The following is a 19,590-nucleotide window of genomic DNA, read 5'->3' on the forward strand; positions in this document are numbered from 1 at the left end:
AGGAATTTCAAAAGATGCATAAAATGAGCACAAAACAGTTGAGGTGGACTCATGCATGAACTCATTCTATAGTAGACTTCAGAATAATGACAGATTTTAAGCAAAGTTCTTAGTTATGCCTTATTTCTAAGATGTACTGAAATGAATCAGACTTTACTCTTTGTCTGATATTTAGCTTAATGCACACACAAACACTCTATATGAATGATGAAAATTACTGTGGTGATAAATGTTATTTTAGATGAACAGTTTAAGTGTCGGTTGCATAAATTTTGAGGACAAGTTCTGATGGAAGTTCTGATGATTAAGTTCTGATGTACCAATATCAGTATTTGTGTGAAGAATAACAGGAATAAACATTCACTTTTCGAGTTAAGGAGCCATATTCTGATGACTTTTAAATCCTGATAATAATCAAGTTCTGATGCTGACGTGGCAGTATTTATCTACTTGGTTTATTTTTTGCCATTACTTGAACGGTCATATTTTTACAGAATATTGGTTTATGTGAGATAAAGCAGTAATAATCATTTGTTTAGTGGGAACAGTTTTTTTAAAAACTGAACGTGCAATGTAATTATTACTTATTTACCGTGCCCATTAACTTTTGCCTTAACTGCTGCATGCCTGACAGGTGTAAAGGTATGTTCCACTTCTTCTTAACTGCTATCACGTGGGGTGTCTAAGTAAAAGAGATAAAAGATTTTCAAATCTTTTATTTTCATTTTTATTATACTCTTTCTCTTTTCTTATTCTCTCTCACATTTTCTGACGGTTTTCTTTACAGACATTTTCTCAAACACCTTACAGGCACTCTAACTTCTCACTTATTTCTGATGGCGCCCAAGGATTTAATTATTGATGGAGTCAAGTTTGTCCCAAATAATTATGCTGCAATCCTGACCAAGGCTGAAGCTCCATCAGATATGCACTTTGTGCAAGATTTATTAGCTCATAGTGAGATTGGGTATGCTTTGACCCAACCTCAAACTATTTCAAGCCAACAAGTGCTGACATTTTGGAGAACTGGGCTTTTTGATGATGGTGGTGCTACTGGTACTCCAAGTATCATTTTCACATCAGGAGATGTCGAGCATGTGGTTACTCCTGGAACAGTTCGTAAAGCTCTCCACTTACCTGAAGGTTGCACATTCTCAACAGTGGAGGATCCTGTCTTACAGCATCTCATGGCTAGTTTGGGCTATGAGAAAAGTTTGGGAAAGCTGGTCAACTGAAAAGAGCAAATATCATAAAGGAATGGAGCTTTTTCTTTGATTGTATCACTAAGGCATTCGCCAATAAATGCTCCAACTTTGATGCTATTCCCATCATGAGTCAGCAAATCGGGTATGCCCTTATTCATCAAACTCATTTTGATTTTGCAAGTGTTGTGCTAGGTTTCATAGGGGATAGGATGACAGAGGATAGGAATGTAGTATACTTTGCTAGATTATGTCAGCTTATATATACTTTTTGTTGTGCTGATGAACCCCAATTAGCCAGTACTTTAATTCCACCCTTTAAGCTTGCAAAAAGGGCTTTTAATGATTTGTTAAATGCTGAAATTAAGAAACAAGTGCAGAGACCCTTACAAATTCCTTAGTCAGTAAAACAAATCTTGGTAAATGCTGATCCACAAACATACACATCTGTTTACCCTGATGTTCAACCCACCAACACATTACAGCCAACTCAACAGCCATCAGAACCTACCATCTCTCACCAACCTCAAACTTCTCAACCTCAACCTACTCAACCCTCCATCAGGAGATATTTCAAACCATCATAGTCATCTCAAGCTCAACCTTCAGCACATCCAGTAAAGCCTTCATCTTTTAAACCCAAGAGGACTAAGATAGTACCTCAGTCTCAACAGAAGAGAAGGAAAATTGTTCTGAGAGATGAGTTAGAAAATGAGGAACAGGTTCCAATATCAGAACCTGTTGTAGTAGAAGCTGAGAAGATCTCTTCTCAAAAAGATACTGAAACTGGGAGTTCTAGGCCCCTCAAAAGGCTTAGAAAGCTAAATTCTAATATTAAAGCTCCCAAAGTCTCTAATTCTACAAAAAGACTTAAAAAGCAAAGAGCCGGAGGGCTGTAAGTGTATCATCACACTCTAAAGCAACTCTGGAAGAAGCAGCTAAGGAAGGGGGTCAGGAATCTCTTATCCCAACAGAACCTATAGTCATTGAATTACTTCCTACTGCTGAATCAGCTCACAAGTAACCTATTCAAGAACAAGAGGACATTCCAGAGAAAGTGTCTACACCTCCTGTGTGTCCAATAATTGATCCAGTACATACTGAAGACCCAGGTACAAGTGCTGAAATTGATATTCATAACTTGATTGTGCATGAGGTTCTGTACTTTGAAGCTCCACCAACTCAACTCACTCCACCAACAACACCAATTCTAGATGCTGATTTCAATGAAGATATCACAACCACACCAATTCTAAATCTGGATGATGACAATCAGATTTTAGGTGGGCATCAAGATTTGGATGTTGATCAGAACTTAGTTACAGATCAGAATTTAGAGGATGATGTTGAAGCCTCTATAGCCTCATATACTGTTATTTTATCAGAGGATGCTGATGCTGCAGCTCATGACAAGGTGAATAAAATTCAAGAATCTTTGATCCAGCAAGATATGAATATAAAATTGGAAAAGAACAGATTTTTCAAGCCAGCCTTTGACAGAATTGGGTATATTGAAAAAACTCAGGAGAAGCAACAGGCACAGATTGATGAAATTCTAAAGAATCAAGCTTCTCATCAAACTCAACTCAATGAGATCCAATCCTTAGTGGAATTGCTTGTCTCTCTTCTTTTACCTGCCGTGCCATAAAGGGGGAGAAAGTAATTAAGTCCAAATGCAAATCTACTCAATCACTGAAGGGTAAGGATGATGGAAATGATGACCAGGGAAACTCTGGAATAGGTAGAGGTCATAGTCAAGGCAAAGGTTTTTCATCAAGCAAAGCTGGAACTACAAGTCAAAGAACAAGTTCTAATACTGGGAGAAGAATAAGTTCTGATACTGGTAAAAGGATAAGTTCTACTAAACATCTGGAACTTGATGAAGAGATTTCAAAGAGATTAATTCTTAAGGAAAATCCTGGAATGGACTTTGAAAGTCTAAAGGAAGAAGAAGCTAGAATTAAAGCAGAAAAAGTCAACTCCAAATCTAAAGCTTCTGTTGTTGAAAAGAAACTTCCAAAACCTAAGGGTATTGTGATTAAGAAAAGGACAAATTATGAGGCAAACAAAGCCAAATCACAAGTGGAGGTAGATCCAAGATCCAAGGGCAAAGAAAAAATTGATGAACCTGTAAAGGTATATATGCCAGTCATGGATGAAGAAATAATTGATGATGAAGATGCTAGTCTGATTTTGAAGAAAAAGGATATTCAAATAACCTCTGACATAGCTCATGTTGTTCAAGATCAGGACTTAGTAAATTCTGATATTTCAGTGAAGCAAGCAACCTCTGACATTGCTCAAGTTGGCTTGATATCAGAAGATAAGAAAAAGAAAACCTCTGACATTGCTCATGTTAAAACTTCAAAGATGCTACTACCAGGATTCACCAAAGCTCAACAGACTCAACCTTTAAAAACTATATCAAGTGGTTTTGAAGCAAGAGTTGTCACACCCCCAACTTAAATAGCAAAATAATTATAGCTATTACATCATTTTAAAGAGTATTACACAACCAAAATCCAAGATCTTTACAGTTTAGGGTTTGAAACAGCCCAACACTACCAACTATTACATCTGATTACAAATACCGAGTCCTCACACAACTATTATTACTTATTCTACCTGAGCTCGAACATAAGCGTCAGCATCACAGGTCTTACGGGCAGTCTGCTTGAATCTAACCATGGCTGCTAGCTGTAATATCAGGGTAAAGCAAGAAGTGAGCCAAAAGCTCAACAAGTGCAAACAATACAGCGCAAAGCATAAATCGGGATATACCTTTAGGAATGACAATGGAATGACATAATCAATGATAATCGAGAGATAAAACTTACGTGAGTTGGCATCATTTTGCTTGCATCAAAACAAATTTTAAAATCATACTTAATCAAAATCATTTTATGACGCTACGGATTACAGCCGGTGATCAGCCGCGAAGTAATCCCGAACCTCGCTGGGTTCTAAAACATTATTGGGAATCCCTAGGCAACTTTTAAGCCTAATATAAGTGTGGAAAGGACTCGCGTCTCAGTCCAGATCCACCATTCAAGAAAACATTTGTCCCCCTTTGGGACTGAAAAATCCACGTTTTAATCATTTTAAAAACTGATGCCGATTTATGACAAAATCTCTTTTGACTGTAATTATTTTTATCAAGGGATTATAGATCAACTTGAAACACTGGAAATATGACACTAAATCTCAGGGCCATGATCTACTAGACTTTACTATATTAGGGTAATTGAGAGGTTTCCATAAACAAGAACTTAGACAAGGAAATTAAGCCAGGCTATTGGATAAGATGAAAGAGTAATGCCAAACTAGGCTTAAAGCAATGGTTGTAGACAAGGTATAGGTATTGGAACATCAAGAAGATAGGCATCACTGGTACAAATAGGATAAAGGTGTCAAAATATAAAGAAAGTGATCATCAGCTCAGTATATAACAGGATATCAAGCTTTAGGGTAAGGATAGGGTTATCAAACAATCATGAATGTATTTAAGAAATGATTGGCTTTAAGGTATCAAAATAAAGTTTCTATCGAGGTTATTTCAAGAGTTGAATTCAAAGCATCAGGGTGCAACATCAAGATTTCTCAGGGATCAATAGCATGATAAACAAAAGGGATTAATAAGATATTATAACGCATCTCTAATTTATCATGGCATTAAACTATCATGAAAGACTTTTGAACTACTTGCAATATGTACTCGAGGGTTCATGGCATCTCTATGTAACTCACAGATAAACAAAAGATACTCTTGATTTAAATATATCAAAATGACTCAGGATAATTGCATCGATATATATATGAACTGTTTACAGTAAATGCGAAGGTCAAGTTGAATCACTTGCCTTAAGATAGACTGGTCTGGTCTGACTGGTAGGAGCAACAACTGGAGCTTCACTCGACTTTTAAGGCAAGTTTTCCCTCGTCTCGAGATCCTACATAAATAATAATAATCCTCATTATAATATATTCCTTCCATCTTAACCTATTTACAACCCGAAATTAAACATGGATGGCACTTAGGCCTATACATACTTAATTCATATCCAACATTTATATTTTTAAATGTACACACGTAGCCACATAATCACATATCGTATATTAATACCAAATAACATCATATACACCATAATGCCACACTAGGCTTGGATGATCTCGACTCACCACTAAAGTTACTTGGTCGCTAACTAAACGAAGTCTTCGAATTTGGGCTTCCTAACTCAATGTGCCTTTCTTAAATTATCCAAAACCTATTGACCCTCACTTGTGCCTTTTGTTCTACTGACCTTACACTATCTTACAACTATGGTGGTCGACCTAATACTCACTTCTAAGTGTCCTAAAACTATGTGATAAGTGAAAGTGCTCACTGGTGCAAATTTCAGAATGGTAACTAAGGTTTCTTGAGTGCATTAGACACTCTTAAACTACAAGTTTTTCTTCAAAATTTTTACACAAGACTCTCCTGACCTAAGGGCATCTCACAAGCTTGATGTGGCTCAAAGGCCTGGCTTGGGCCTTCTTGGGCCTAAGCTAAAAGTCCAAGGTTCCCCTGTTTTTCTGGGCAGAAAATGCCCTGACTTGAATTAACTTGTGACACATGGTTCTAGCTCATATCCTATGAACTATGGTTGGAAAAACTTCTCTGACATACCCTCTAACTAAGGCCCAATTGGGCCTAATGAGGGCCTACCCATGACATGGCCAAATCTCCCTATTTCCAAGTTGCAACAAAACTGTCCCCTGCTGGACAGATTTTGTTATTCTACTTGTGCACCTAACCAAATGACATGCAAACCTCCAACCAACTCCTAAAACCTATTATATACTCCCCATACTAACTTCTGGTGGCTTGGGCCTCAAAGTGCCCATCAATGACATGGTCAAAACTCACTCTAAACTCAGGGTACTAAACTGATTTTTCTGCAGAAACTATAACTCTCATTTTCCAAGGTTTTGACTTGACAAACCCAATTATCAACAACTAAATACTTAAACCAAGACCTATACTTGGTGTTCTACTGAACTAACTCTTTTTTTTCTCAAAATACCCTTGGTGAGATCATCCTTACCTATGGTGCAACTATGGCAAAATAAAAGAGACTACTCTTTACAACTCATAAACCTTTATGCTTTTGAAACAACATGATATATATTTTTATAAAAGATAACCACAAATTATTACCATGCAACAAGAAGCATAAATCCATATTATCACATTATTCCTACTGAAATTAAGGCTCACTAACAAAATCTTTTCCAAATGATCAAAATCTTACAACAAACTAAGAGAATTCCACATGCATGCATGCCTTCGGGTTTTTCAACCCAAAACAACCCATTTTCTACATATATTCCATCTTAAAATTGACATGCAAGCCTAGCATAAGGTATACCTAGATGATCACTTAGCATGCAAGGAGTTTTATCAAATTATCATCACAAAATTTAAGTCATTATCACATAAACATGCAAAAATTGATCAAAACAACAAGAATGATTTCAAGGACCATTCATTCGGCTCCCATATGGTCATGGCCGAATGAAATGGATGGAAATGGCCATTAAATCATCAAGATTTTCCTTCTCATGACTTGGCACTTATCCATTCATTGTAGTCCTCTCAAAAACAACCTTAAATCCATAAGAATCAAGATTGTATATTTGAGTTTCACTAAAACCTTAACATGCAACTTTAAAACTTAAACTTTTTACTCAAAACTCTTTGGAATATAAATGATCATGATATAGGAAGTAATATTTACTTGTATGGGAGGTGGAAACTTGAATGTGGAATGAAGAAAAGGGGAGGGGGGTAGGGCTTCGGCAAAAAGCCGAGAGGAAAGGTGGGAGGAGGGAGAGGAGAGGGAGAAAAAATGTAGAAATGGTGGAGTGATCATCTTGATTGTTTGGTTTTTATTTGCCCACAAGTGAGTGGATGTGAGAAATTACAAGAGTAACCCTCTAGCCAAAGTTAGGCAAGTTTGCATGCAAGGTCAAGGAGGTAATTTGGCTAGCAAATTGTGAGTTAGTGGGGTGGTTATTGACTCTTTAGCCCTTTGGTTAAATAGAAGAGAGTTTGCATGCAAGGTTATTCATGTAATTTGATAATTATTAAGCAACTAATTTCCAAAGATTTATTTTTATATAATAAAGTACAAGTTCAAAAATTATAAAATTTATACCATAAAATAACTTGGATTTTTAGAGACTTTATAAAATCATTTTCAAAATTTGTGTACAAAATGTCTTTTAAAAGAAAATTTTTCCAAAGCTTAGAATATTCCTTATAAATCAAAAATAAAGAAATTAAATAAATTCTTGCTTTGAAAAATCATATACTACCCAGAGCAAATTTAAAATGCAAAAATTTTCACTCACACAAACGTACAAGCATTGAATATATTTTTATTTAACTTAATATTATTCACAAATAATATTACATAAAATGCCGGTCGTAACATCCTCTCCCCCTTAAGGGATTCTGTCCCCAGAATCTAAGAGAACAGATGAGGATACCGGGAACGCACATCAGACTCTAACTCCCAAGTCGACTCTTCGACCTTAGGGTTCCTCCAAAGTACTTTCACTAACTTTACTGATTTATTTCTAAGACTCTTTACTTGCCAGTCGAGTACTTTAACCGGTTGCTCCACAAATGACAGGTCTGCCTGAATTTCTACAGGTTCATATTCTATCACATGGCTAGCGTCAGGATTGTACTTCTTAAGCAACGACACATGGAACACATTATGCACATGCTGATACTGAGGTGGTAAGGCCAACTCGTAGGCCACCTTTCCTACTTGACTCAAAATCTCAAAAGGACCTACGTATCTAGGTGCTAACTTTCCTTTCTTGCCAAATCTTATCAACCCTTTCCTGGGTGACACTTTTAGCAACACAGCTTCGCCAATTTGGAATTGAACATCCTTGCGCGCTGGATCCGCATACTTCCTCTGTCTATCTTGAGCAGCAAGCAACCTTTTCTGAATTAACTTGACTGAGTCATGCAACTGTTGTACCAATTCTGAGCCGAGAATTCTTCCTTCTCCTACTTCATCCCAACTTGTTGGTGATCTACATTTTCGCCCGTACAAAGCTTCATATGGTGGCATGCCGATACTGGAATGATAGCTGTTGTTATATGAAAATTCAATTAATGGCAGGTGGTCGTCCCAACTTCCAGCAAAATCGATTGCACAACTGCGCAACATGTCTTCAATGGTTTGAATTGTTCTTTCACTCTGGCCATCAGTCTGCGGGTGATACGCCGTGCTCATATTCAACTTCGTGCCAAGACATTCCTGGAATTGCTTCCAGAATCTTGAGTTAAATCGGGGATCTCTGTCTGAAACTATTGATACAGGTACTCCATGCCTTAATACGATTTCGTGCACATACAGATGAACCAACTTGTCCAGTGACGACTTCTCATTTATTGGAAGGAAATGCGCCGACTTCGTAAGACGATCAATTATAACCCATATTGCGTCATGTCCGGATTTTGTTCGCGGTAGTCCTACTATAAAGTCCATAGCGATATTTTCCCATTTCCATTCTGGAATCTTCAGGGGCTGAATTAATCCGCTTGGTCGTTGATGTTCTGCCTTTACTTTCTGACAGGTATAGCACTTCGCAACCCATTCTGCCACGTCTCTTTTCATATTTGGCCACCAAAAGTTCTTCTTTAAGTCTTGATACATCTTGGTGCTTCCCGGGTGGATTGAAAATTTCGAATGGTGGGCTTCATGGAGGATCTCATTCTTTAATTCAGATACATGGGGAATCCATATTCTGGATGAAAACCTTAGTATTCCTTGCTCATCCTTTTTAGTATTAATCTCTTCTCCAGATAACTGATTTTTCTCTTTTTCCATTACTTCCTCTTGACACTTCTTTATCTTTTCCATTAGTGTTGGCTGAAAGGTCATTGCATGACAAACTTCTTTGACTTTCCCATAAGCACAAAGTTCCAGTTCAAATTTTCCGATTTCTTCAGATAACTCTTTTGATGTTATCATTGCATTCAATCTTTCCTTCCGACTCAGCGCATCGGCCACTACGTTCGCCTTTCCAGGATGGTAATTTATCGAACAGTCATAGTCTTTAATCAATTCCAGCCATCTCCTCTGCCTCATATTGAGCTCTTTCTGAGTAAAAATGTACTTTAAGCTCTTGTGATCCGTGTAGATTTCACACTTTTCTCCATAGAGATAGTGTCTCCAAATCTTGAGTGCGAACACTATGGCGGCTAATTCCAAGTCATGCGTCGGATACTTTAACTCGTGCGGCTTCAACTGTCTTGACGCATATGCTATTACCTTACTGTGTTGCATCAACACACAACCCAAACCCTTATGTGAAGCGTCGCTGAATATTACAAAATTCCCTTGATCATCTGGAAGTACTAACACCGGAGCTGTTACCAACTTTTGTTTTAACTCTTGAAAGCTATTTTCACATTCTGCACTCCATTCAAACTTTTGATTCTTTCTGGTTAACTTGGTCAATGGTGTGGCGATCTTCGAGAAATCCTTGACGAATCTTCTATAGTATCCGGCCAATCCTAGAAAACTTCGCACTTCCGTAGGAGTCCTTGGCCTCTCCCAACTCATAACTGCATCAATCTTCGCCGGATCCACTTTAATTCCATCATTTCCAATAACATGCCCCAAAAATTGAACTTCCTTTAACCAAAACTCACATTTGGTAAACTTGGCATACAACTTCTCTTGTCGGAGTATCTCCAATGCTATCCAGAGATGCTGCATATGTTCTTCTTCCGATTTAGAATAAATAAGGATGTCATCAATAAATACCACGACAAATTTATCCAAATACTTCTTAAATACTCGATTCATCAGATCCATGAATGCGGCCGGGGCGTTGGTCAATCCAAACGGCATTACTAGGAATTCATAATGCCCATATCTGGTCCTAAATGCGGTCTTGGGAATATCTCCTTCCTTGATCTTTAATTGATGGTATCCCGATCTCAAGTCAATCTTCGAAAAACATTTTGCTCCCTTTAACTGATCAAAAAGGTCATCTATCCTTGGTAGCGGGTAGCGGTTCTTGATCGTTACTTTATTCAACTCCCGGTAATCTATGCATAGACGCATACTCCCATCTTTCTTCTTCACAAAGAGAACAGGTGCTCCCCATGGCGACGTACTTGGTCGTATCACTCCCTTATCCAATAATTCTTGTAGCTGGCTCGCTAACTCTTTCATTTCTGCTGGTGCCATCCTATACGGAGCCTTTGAAACTGGTTCCGTGCCTGGAGCAAGGTTGATCTCGAACTCAATTTGTCGATCTGGTGGTAAGCCTGGTAGTTCGTCGGGAATCACATCGGGGAACTCATTTACTACAGGAATATCCTCCATGCTGGGGCTGCCTCTCTCTGAATCCACTACATATGCTAGGAACGACTCACAACCTTTTCTAAGTAACTTCTTAGCCTGAATAATTGTAAGAAATAGTCGCTCTTGCCTCTGTCCCTTAAATACTACCTTCTCTCCACTCTTCGTCTTTAAATTCACTCTCTTGGTCTTACAATTTATCTGCGCGCTATTCTCTCCTAACCAATCCATTCCTAAAATTATATCAAACTCTCCCAGCTTGAAGAGTATCAAGTCGGCCGAGAACTTATATCCCGAAATATCAATCTCACATTTTGGACAAAATTGATTCACAGGAATCTTCTCTTGGTTCGCAATTACCACATTTACTACCTCACTCATAACCGTTTTATCACATTGGATCTTATCAACAAAGATTCTGATATGAAAGATCTTGTGGCTCCCGAATCAATCAATACTTTGGCTTTGACATTATTGAGTAAAAGTGTACCTGCTATCACCTCAGAATTCTGAACAGCATCTTTCATCTTTAGATCAAATGTCCTTGCTGTTGCTTGCGGGGTTGGTGCGGGTGGTGGAGGTAATGCCAATACCTCAGCTGGCACGCTTGCACTGGTACTTGCCACGTTCATCAGAGCTCTGACTGGTCCTGTTGCCTTACACTCCCTAGCCATGTGTCCAGTCTTCCCACATTTGTAGCACGTAACTCCTGGCCTCGGCATCTTGCACTCATTTGCCAAATGTCCCTTCTGATTGCACCTATAACAGGTCATACTCAGCTTATTGCATACTCCGGGGTGCCTTCTTCCACAGTGCTTGCATTCTGGCCTCTGGAACCTGTTTTCTCCAACTTGCCCTTGGCTTGCCTGATTGTTCCCTTTTGATTCTTGCCTTTTGCCCAAATTTCCTTTCCTTTGAAAATTTCCGCCCTTCTGGAAACCAATCCTCTTTACATTCCGATCTTGCGAACTTCCAGCTTCAGACTTTTCTCCATAAAATGGAACCTTCCTCTTCTTGTTATCCCTCTCTTTCCTTGACTGCATCCCATTATTCTCAATTAGAGCAGCTTTCTGTACTACTCCCACATAAGTCTCAAGCTCAAACATAGCCACCCTATCTCTGATCCAAGGCTCCAATCCTTGCTGAAATTTCTTTGCTTTTTCCTCCTCAGTGCTGGTATACTTTGTCACAAACCTTGACAACTCAGTGAACTTCTTCTCATATTCCAGTACAGTCATGTTCCCTTGTTTTAACTCAAGAAATTTTAGCTCCATCTGATTCTGCATGTACTTAGGGTAATACTTGTCCAGAAATAACTTCTTAAATCTCTCCCAAGAAATCTGCTGAGTGACTTCCATAGCTTTTACTGATTCCCACCAATAAATGACTTCTCCCTTCAAGAAGTAAGTGGCATACAGCGTCTTCTGATCGTCCCCTAACTGTACCAACTCAAAAGCCCTTTCCATCTCCTTGATCCATGTGTTTGCTATCACTGGATCAGTGGTATCATGAAATACAGGTGGATTCACACTCTGAAAAACCTTGAAAGTGACAATTTGTCTTGGTGGTACTGGTGGTTCAGGTGGTTGATATGGCTCACGGTTATCTTGGTTTTCAATTCGTTGTTGAAGAGTTAGTTGTTGTTGAGCTATAGCATTGGTTTGCTGTTGCAAGGTTTCCAGTAGTTGAAGAATGTTTGGGTCTGTGGTGAAGGTGGTTGTTGGGTTCTTCTTTTTGGGAGGCATGATCCTGAAATAAGAGTTGTGTTATAACAATTATAATTGATAAAATGATTCGAGGGTATCGCATGGCATTCTTGTTTACATACGGGGTCACGTTTCCAAATTAAGCAGATATGATGATAAAAACATAAAATAACAGTTGAGAGCAAATGGAACAATAGCACATAATTATTGAAATTTTAAAGGTCACAGTACATAGGATTGGGACATAGTCTGATTCTAGAAATAACAGGCTTATTTAAAGGAAAGACGGAAACAACTGGGGATTCCATAGAGTCTGATAGTACAACAACATGAAAGGTAAATGGAAAGAACTAAGGCTCCACTCCATCTGAACGGGGCTTGGTAGACTTTTTCTCTCGAAGTGTCTTCACAATGCTCTGGAGCTCATCCGCCACCATCTGAATGACATACTGGCTGGTACGGTCCCGGTGCGCTGGCATCTCTTCAAGCTTAGTGTTGACGTACCCAACCAAGGTCTCAAGTCTCGCAATCATCTGCTCCTTGGGCTTCCCTTCGTAGTTTCGGCTGTCCGGATACACGTTCTTCAGTCGGTCTATCAGTCGGTCGTACTTGCCCTGAAGCATGTCGAACTCGCGCCTCAACTCAGCATACACGGAGAAAGCAATAGTGTCGTCCGACCCAGAGGATGACGAGGAATGCGCCCTTTGCTGACAACCAATAAGAGGAGTATTAATAATAATTTACTTTACCTACTCTCTCGCATAGTATCTATAACCTACTCACAAGTCCTATAACCTATTTGGGCTGTTCAGGGACTCTAAACCGTAGCTCTGATACCAAAACCTGTCACACCCCCAACTTAAATAGCAAAATAATTATAGCTATTACATCATTTTAAAGAGTATTACACAACCAAAATCCAAGATCTTTACAGTTTAGGGTTTGAAACAGCCCAACACTACCAACTATTACATCTGATTACAAATACCGAGTCCTCACACAACTATTATTACTTATTCTACCTGAGCTCGAACATAAGCGTCAGCATCACAGGTCTTACGGGCAGTCTGCTTGAATCTAACCATGGCTGCTAGCTGTAATATCAGGGTAAAGCAAGAAGTGAGCCAAAAGCTCAACAAGTGCAAACAATACAGCGCAAAGCATAAATCGGGATATACCTTTAGGAATGACAATGGAATGACATAATCAATGATAATCGAGAGATAAAACTTACGTGAGTTGGCATCATTTTGCTTGCATCAAAACAAATTTTAAAATCATACTTAATCAAAATCATTTTATGACGCTACGGATTACAGCCGGTGATCAGCCGCGAAGTAATCCCGAACCTCGCTGGGTTCTAAAACATTATTGGGAATCCCTAGGCAACTTTTAAGCCTAATATAAGTGTGGAAAGGACTCGCGTCTCAGTCCAGATCCACCATTCAAGAAAACATTTGTCCCCCTTTGGGACTGAAAAATCCACGTTTTAATCATTTTAAAAACTGATGCCGATTTATGACAAAATCTCTTTTGACTGTAATTATTTTTATCAAGGGATTATAGATCAACTTGAAACACTGGAAATATGACACTAAATCTCAGGGCCATGATCTACTAGACTTTACTATATTAGGGTAATTGAGAGGTTTCCATAAACAAGAACTTAGACAAGGAAATTAAGCCAGGCTATTGGATAAGATGAAAGAGTAATGCCAAACTAGGCTTAAAGCAATGGTTGTAGACAAGGTATAGGTATTGGAACATCAAGAAGATAGGCATCACTGGTACAAATAGGATAAAGGTGTCAAAATATAAAGAAAGTGATCATCAGCTCAGTATATAACAGGATATCAAGCTTTAGGGTAAGGATAGGGTTATCAAACAATCATGAATGTATTTAAGAAATGATTGGCTTTAAGGTATCAAAATAAAGTTTCTATCGAGGTTATTTCAAGAGTTGAATTCAAAGCATCAGGGTGCAACATCAAGATTTCTCAGGGATCAATAGCATGATAAACAAAAGGGATTAATAAGATATTATAACGCATCTCTAATTTATCATGGCATTAAACTATCATGAAAGACTTTTGAACTACTTGCAATATGTACTCGAGGGTTCATGGCATCTCTATGTAACTCACAGATAAACAAAAGATACTCTTGATTTAAATATATCAAAATGACTCAGGATAATTGCATCGATATATATATATGAACTGTTTACAGTAAATGCGAAGGTCAAGTTGAATCACTTGCCTTAAGATAGACTGGTCTGGTCTGACTGGTAGGAGCAACAACTGGAGCTTCACTCGACTTTTAAGGCAAGTTTTCCCTCGTCTCGAGATCCTACATAAATAATAATAATCCTCATTATAATATATTCCTTCCATCTTAACCTATTTACAACCCGAAATTAAACATGGATGGCACTTAGGCCTATACATACTTAATTCATATCCAACATTTATATTTTTAAATGTACACACGTAGCCACATAATCACATATCGTATATTAATACCAAATAACATCATATACACCATAATGCCACACTAGGCTTGGATGATCTCGACTCACCACTAAAGTTACTTGGTCGCTAACTAAACGAAGTCTTCGAATTTGGGCTTCCTAACTCAATGTGCCTTTCTTAAATTATCCAAAACCTATTGACCCTCACTTGTGCCTTTTGTTCTACTGACCTTACACTATCTTACAACTATGGTGGTCGACCTAATACTCACTTCTAAGTGTCCTAAAACTATGTGATAAGTGAAAGTGCTCACTGGTGCAAATTTCAGAATGGTAACTAAGGTTTCTTGAGTGCATTAGACACTCTTAAACTACAAGTTTTTCTTCAAAATTTTTACACAAGACTCTCCTGACCTAAGGGCATCTCACAAGCTTGATGTGGCTCAAAGGCCTGGCTTGGGCCTTCTTGGGCCTAAGCTAAAAGTCCAAGGTTCCCCTGTTTTTCTGGGCAGAAAATGCCCTGACTTGAATTAACTTGTGACACATGGTTCTAGCTCATATCCTATGAACTATGGTTGGAAAAACTTCTCTGACATACCCTCTAACTAAGGCCCAATTGGGCCTAATGAGGGCCTACCCATGACATGGCCAAATCTCCCTATTTCCAAGTTGCAACAAAACTGTCCCCTGCTGGACAGATTTTGTTATTCTACTTGTGCACCTAACCAAATGACATGCAAACCTCCAACCAACTCCTAAAACCTATTATATACTCCCCATACTAACTTCTGGTGGCTTGGGCCTCAAAGTGCCCATCAATGACATGGTCAAAACTCACTCTAAACTCAGGGTACTAAACTGATTTTTCTGCAGAAACTATAACTCTCATTTTCCAAGGTTTTGACTTGACAAACCCAATTATCAACAACTAAATACTTAAACCAAGACCTATACTTGGTGTTCTACTGAACTAACTCTTTTTTTTCTCAAAATACCCTTGGTGAGATCATCCTTACCTATGGTGCAACTATGGCAAAATAAAAGAGACTACTCTTTACAACTCATAAACCTTTATGCTTTTGAAACAACATGATATATATTTTTATAAAAGATAACCACAAATTATTACCATGCAACAAGAAGCATAAATCCATATTATCACATTATTCCTACTGAAATTAAGGCTCACTAACAAAATCTTTTCCAAATGATCAAAATCTTACAACAAACTAAGAGAATTCCACATGCATGCATGCCTTCGGGTTTTTCAACCCAAAACAACCCATTTTCTACATATATTCCATCTTAAAATTGACATGCAAGCCTAGCATAAGGTATACCTAGATGATCACTTAGCATGCAAGGAGTTTTATCAAATTATCATCACAAAATTTAAGTCATTATCACATAAACATGCAAAAATTGATCAAAACAACAAGAATGATTTCAAGGACCATTCATTCGGCTCCCATATGGTCATGGCCGAATGAAATGGATGGAAATGGCCATTAAATCATCAAGATTTTCCTTCTCATGACTTGGCACTTATCCATTCATTGTAGTCCTCTCAAAAACAACCTTAAATCCATAAGAATCAAGATTGTATATTTGAGTTTCACTAAAACCTTAACATGCAACTTTAAAACTTAAACTTTTTACTCAAAACTCTTTGGAATATAAATGATCATGATATAGGAAGTAATATTTACTTGTATGGGAGGTGGAAACTTGAATGTGGAATGAAGAAAAGGGGAGGGGGGTAGGGCTTCGGCAAAAAGCCGAGAGGAAAGGTGGGAGGAGGGAGAGGAGAGGGAGAAAAAATGTAGAAATGGTGGAGTGATCATCTTGATTGTTTGGTTTTTATTTGCCCACAAGTGAGTGGATGTGAGAAATTACAAGAGTAACCCTCTAGCCAAAGTTAGGCAAGTTTGCATGCAAGGTCAAGGAGGTAATTTGGCTAGCAAATTGTGAGTTAGTGGGGTGGTTATTGACTCTTTAGCCCTTTGGTTAAATAGAAGAGAGTTTGCATGCAAGGTTATTCATGTAATTTGATAATTATTAAGCAACTAATTTCCAAAGATTTATTTTTATATAATAAAGTACAAGTTCAAAAATTATAAAATTTATACCATAAAATAACTTGGATTTTTAGAGACTTTATAAAATCATTTTCAAAATTTGTGTACAAAATGTCTTTTAAAAGAAAATTTTTCCAAAGCTTAGAATATTCCTTATAAATCAAAAATAAAGAAATTAAATAAATTCTTGCTTTGAAAAATCATATACTACCCAGAGCAAATTTAAAATGCAAAAATTTTCACTCACACAAACGTACAAGCATTGAATATATTTTTATTTAACTTAATATTATTCACAAATAATATTACATAAAATGCCGGTCGTAACAAGAGTTGTTACAGGAAAGGAAGCAAGAGACAAATCTGGATTGGGTAGTTCAAAAGAGAAGAGAGTAAGCAAAACTACCAATGATCCAACTTCCTTAAGTGATCCAGGTGTCGGAGCAACTCTTGAGAGATTGAATCAACTTGAATCTGTACAAATGGTTTACCATTCTGTTTTGAAAGAAGATATCATGTGATACTTTATGACAGATGGGAAGGGTATTCCAGATCAGGGAGAATGCAATTTCATTGAAGTATTTTGAAGAACTGGAACATTTTCTATTTTTGCTTCAAGTTAAAAACAGATCAACAGATGGTGTTGCAGGGTGTTTAAAGTCAAATATTCAGAGACAGAAGAAGCTTTATTCTGTAAAGTCTGACAGCCCATACTGTCTCAAGTACAGATCTTACAGTGGAGAAATTGTTGAAATGAAGCCTAATACTGCTAAAATCATCACTACATTTTCTGGTATTAAGGGACTTGAATTCAATCTTGAGTCTGACAAAGCCTACATCATCAGACTAGATCAAGATATAAAGAAAGCTAAAATAAATGATCTCAGGGCTGCTATCTTTCAAACTGGTGAAGTTACAGTTGAATTAAAGAATGTTAAAAGGAGGATGGTCATTGAACTTGAATATGTTGAGAGATGCTTGTTGAAGAACTTTCTCAGAACAACACCTGATATCAAAGAGATCAGAAATTGAAGCCAAGTCAAAGATCTAAAATTGCTTAAATTCTGAAGTGTATACAGACTGAAGCTGTTATCAGAGCTTGAGGATGGTAAAGCTATAAGGACTGTAAGTTGTAGTTATCTAGTCAAATTCTCATGCATTTGTACTTAATGTTTTTGACATCATCAAATATTTGTTAAACTTGTTTATTATGCTAATTTACAAGTTGGGGGAGATTGTTAGATATATTTGTGATGTCATGTCTAATATGATTTGTGTTTAGTTTTCAGATCTTACTTAACAGGACAAATCAGGACTTAACTGGAAATCAGTACTTATAATGAAGTCAGGACTTAAGATATCAGAACTTAAGTTGTCAGAACTTAAGTTATCAGGAGATATTTATCAGGAGATAATATCAGGACTTAAGGAGACGTTTAGATAAGGAAGGCGGCTGATTGAAAGGAAAGAAGATCAAGACAAACATAAGAAGAGATATGCATGGAGAAGAATTCTATAAGGAATAGAATATTTGGAAGAAAAGATAACTGATTGATATATATTAGGAAGCAGAATTATATTCGATATCAATTAGAAGATTATCTTGTATCTGTGTAGTATATAAACACAGGCATAGGGTTTACACTATATGTGTTATCATGATCGAGTTTATTATTTATTGTAACCCTAGCAGCTCTCGTGATAGTTTGTTCATCACTGAGAGAGGACAGTTCTTTGTAACAGAGTTTATTGTGTTGAATAAAATCTATTTTCTGTTACTTAAGTTCTTATATTCGATTTGATTATAGTAAACACTGTATTCAACCCCCTTCTACAGTGTGTGTGTGACCTAACACACTATTTTATAAGGAATATTATGTTTAAATATTTTTCAAGTCAAAATTTTTGTCTAACTCGTCGGTAAAGACAAATGTGGATTTTAGTCACTCCGGAAGGCCGTTTTAATATTCTAAAAATCCTAAAATATTTTCGTAATATCTTTTAGACTTGAAACTTTGGATTTACCATTCGTATATTTCCTTCTATCATGTAGGTAAATTTCATAAATTTTGGATGATTTTTTCCGGGACCCTGATAATCGATACGTAATTGATTTCTCGGTCGCTTAAAATTCATAGAAGGAAAATGAACTTCAGGTGGAATTTTTTTTTCTTCTGGGACCATTTCTAGAATTTCACCAAAATTTCATAATTTTTTAATGATGTTTCAATTTTCGTCGAAAAACACATTTTCGGTCGTCGGTAAGCGCATTATTCAGTTTTTATTCATTTCAAAAATGATAAAAACGTCCCCAGAGCCCCACACCATGAAATTTGAATTCCTCACACCTGATTTATTCTAGAAACTCATCCCTTGATTTTACATTTGCTTTTAGATAGGTTGTGCTTTATTTTTAAGCTAACTTGGCCTAAATTTTGACTATAAAAACAAGCCTTAAGCACCTTATTTCTTCAAGCCTCCAACAGGAAAATATATGCTGGTGAAAAAAACTTAGAAACACTCTCTATTCAGCCCCTAAACTTTCAAAAACGTTTCTTTATTCATAGCCTCTTTTATTTTAAAGATATTCATTTTTTAGGCTTATTTTTCACCACAATTCTTGCTCCTAAACACACACATTTGGTGCCACTACTTAGGCAGCCTCTTTGTGCTTTTTTCAACCTCTTAGTGTCCATTTGAGCCACCAAAATTCAGTAGATAAACCCCCATTTACGAGCCTTTGTGTAGTGACTT

This window comes from Apium graveolens, unplaced genomic scaffold (assembly GCF_009905375.1).
Source record: "Apium graveolens cultivar Ventura unplaced genomic scaffold, ASM990537v1 ctg4113, whole genome shotgun sequence".
Taxonomy (NCBI): Eukaryota; Viridiplantae; Streptophyta; class Magnoliopsida; order Apiales; family Apiaceae; genus Apium; species Apium graveolens.